The sequence below is a fragment of the Lactuca sativa genome, chromosome 3, assembly GCF_002870075.4.
Source record: "Lactuca sativa cultivar Salinas chromosome 3, Lsat_Salinas_v11, whole genome shotgun sequence".
Lineage (NCBI taxonomy): Eukaryota > Viridiplantae > Streptophyta > Magnoliopsida > Asterales > Asteraceae > Lactuca > Lactuca sativa.
The window spans coordinates 298,698,153-298,702,066 of NC_056625.2; positions in this window are offsets into that span (position 1 = coordinate 298,698,153).

Consider the following 3,914-nt stretch of genomic DNA (forward strand, 5'->3'; position numbering starts at 1 on the left):
GAAATATATAACTAGTAATTGAATATATATATATATATATATATATATATATATATATATATATATATATATATATAATTATATTTAGATCATAATGTCCTCAAAGTAGATGAAAACACGTATCTAAATTTTATTATATTCAAAATGAACTAGCTATTTTGTGTTGATCTAGTGCCTAATTTTGTACATTTAAAGTCTATAAATAATCAACAAAAGAATGGCTACTCTTTGGTGTATGAGAAATACGTTAAATCAAAATCAATGGTTGATGATAAATCACATCTTTTTAGAAGTATTAATGATTTGGTTATGTTAAATCATATATTGGCGTTTATTTTGGTTGATCTTTCTAAAGATTATGTTTGTTGGTATCAAGCCAGGATAAACGAGAGTTTATAACATTAAGTTTAGTAAAAGCCGAAGGGCCTCAAATCTTTGGTTTGCTTAGAGCCCCCAAACTGGTTGAGCCACCCCTGGTTAACACTATACTTCCAACTGTCCTTGAGCAACCAATCACTTTAGTCAAATCCAATTCTAGACCTTTTCCACTCTTAATGCCCCAGGCATTTGGAAAAGTTTAGAAATGATGAATATTATAGCACATGCAATCGATCCTGTACCCTAAGCAAACGGAACATGATTCATGATGTCTCACATATAGACATGATTCTAGACCAGTCTTTCGCTACAATATTATTTATTTGCTATGTTCATAAGATTTGACTATGAAGAGGGATTCCGTAATCATAATCGAATTTTGAGAATGCAATATAAATAGAATTTCCTTTTGTTGAACCAATCCAACATGAAATTCATATATATATATATATATATATATATATATATATATATATATTCTTGACTAAAGATGATTAAAATCTCAATCTAAGCTTAAAATCTCACTCTAAGCCTTTTAGAATTGACATGCAGTATAATTTCCTCTCCCTTTATTATAGCAAAACACCTTTTTTTAACGAATTGAAGTTTTTTTTTTCTATAATTAACATTGCTAACTTGCAATAATTATCATAATTATCATGCTCCCACTAACATGATGATTATTAGCATAACACTTATGCTCCCACTAGCTTTGACATGTATCCAGAAAACAATTGGACCTCTAGAAGTTAATACTTTATTGACAATCTTACCAAAGTTCAGATTTCTGATACTAGATTGCTTTGATAAGATTTTATCAAAGTCATACACCTTATCTTAGATAGCTCACAGGTGTGTCTAAACAATTTTAGAACTATGAAAAGGGATGTCGTAATCATAGTCTCAATTGTTTAGACCTTTGCTCTTTCTCATAAGTCTATGTTAGTGTGCTCTACTAACGACTTTGAGAAAGCAAAGATTGGTATCTACTTAAAATCTACTTGGTTGAAGTGTTTCCTCACCATCATTTTCATGAATTGGAGAGAAACCTTATGACACTTAGATTTTATGGTGTATGTGTTCCTATCCATATGAATTTGTCAAAACCATAATCACAAGACAAGGTTATTGACAAATCCAAACTCTTATGGATTGAACTTGTGCAGTCTTAGCTTCTTGCCACCTGGCAGCTCAAGGGCCTACCATTGCTTCCAAGTTGGTATGCAACCAATTGAGAACTCTAAGAACTCATATGCAAAGCCAACTTTAACTCAAATGGGCACAGAAATTGAAATATGTCAACATGATAGGTTATAAACCTCACGTCGTGTGCTATTGTTAAACTACAAGTTTTTTATTCTTGATTAGATCTTGAAATTCTTTTCAGGATCTTTAAGACTCCCACTGTTCTCTTGACATACAAGAATATCTTGCCAAATATTCAAGAGATAGTGCAGATTCTTTATCAAGACAAACACTTCACACAATTGGCCTAAGTTGGTCTTTGTTTTATCCAAAACATCACAACTTACCAAATTCAAATGTACAAGAGTAGGACACTTTTACTCTTACATTTGACAATTGTTATAAACCTTTTTTAAGATATGTCACTCAACTTACAGTCTTGGAGTATGACTCAGAGAATTGTTTTGGAACGAAGTATGACTCGTCTTCTTGATTTATCCATTCCAACAATTCAAGATTCCTCTTCTTAGTCATAAGAATGAACTAATATTTCCTTAAAGGACTAATTGTGATATGATTTCCAAATCATTAACATGATCACAAAACTTGATACTAAAGTACTCTCCAATGTTTTTAGATTTGAGAAACTTTTATCGTTCTGCCTAATTTGATTCTTCTCATTCGTTCTGCCCTACACTGAAAATTTTCCAATGCTTCAGAATTACACTTAAACTTGTAAGCGTAACCATATTTACTAGACTTTAGTAAATCATGACGAATAGTATTATAGATCTTTTGTGGTGGACTTGACCAGTGCACAAGAATGTGTACTCGTTCCTTGAGTCCTTTCGCTTGACTCACACATCCATGTGAACAAGTAGTTAGTCTTACTTTTCCAATGCTCGAAAGTTCTCATTCATCATACTACACAACTTGCATGATTCCAAGTTTCGGTCCAATTGAAACTTGGGTGATGAGAATCTTTCCTTGTTTGGTAAATTTAGACATTAATACAAATGAAAGAATCAAATTCATATTTCCAATATTGCTATCAATGGAATCATATAAACAAAATATTTTTTCCTCAAATGCCATTGTAAGGATATTTTAAAATAAATAAAATTAAAAACTTTTCTTTTATTTTAAAACTTTGCGGAAAAACTAATCCTTACAATGAAAATGTATATGAAAACTTGTTGTCATCTATTCTTTAGCAATCTATCATAACTCTTAAGCACCTGCTTAAAATTCTGATCACCGAACCATGCGATCGAAATCCATCTTCGCGATTAGAATTAGCATATACTTCCTTCTCCACTTTTTCTTTGATTCTTAAACATCAATATGTGACCCATTCACATCATGTAATAAGAATCTCAGAGTAGAAACTTAACAGAGTTAGATAGTGGACTTTAACTAAAGTAGAGTCAAACTAATTGACTTTAACATCCTTAGGTAAATTTATTAGGTTCGCAATGAATTCCCCTCCCTTTGGCAATTTAACATACGGACTCTTTGATTATCGTACATGAGACTATCACAAACTTACCATTTCTCTTTACCATTTGGTCAACTTAATTGACTTTGGCTGATCCCTTTCCATTAGGAAGAGCATGCTTTTTTCTGGATTTCCAGTGTCATCATTGTCAATGTCCATAAAGTTTTTTGGAAGTTAATCTTAGCAAATAGATAAGATCATTAAGGGTCTTGTCATAGTCTGTTTCATATGAGTCCTAAAGGAACTCACTATGTGACTTAGAAAGTGATTGAACCACCAACTTTCTCAAGACTTTGACACCTAACTCTCCTGGCTTGTCACTATGTGACTTCATCTACAAGATGTGAGCACACCTAGACCTTGCCTTGCCAATAGGGCTTGAGTGACCTTGAACTTGTGGGATAGGGAGAATAATAGGAGGAGGTGGAGGAAGTGAAGTTCCAAGAGATTTGGGAGAATCATAGATGTCTGAACTAGACATCTTTTGGGAGATATTCAGGATAGTTGATCTAAAGTCCTTAATATAACACCCAATATGAAATTTTAAGGCTAGGAACCAACAAACTATTTTATAACTTGGAAGAGGGGTGCCGTAATCCAAGCTATAAAATATTTTGAAGATAGGTGAATGGCGATTCACCAATTTCCACCAGGATAAACGAAATGTATTATTAGGTTATAATTGATTTTTGAAACTCCTAGATTCTTTTGAGATTCATTGAACTCTTCAATGGCATGTTTCAATCTCGAGTGTGCCCTTCAGGTTTTGTGACTAAGATACCGAGGATCATAAAACAAGGTGTGAAAAACCATGCAAATATACTCGGTACCCTTAATTTTTTTACCCCTCAAT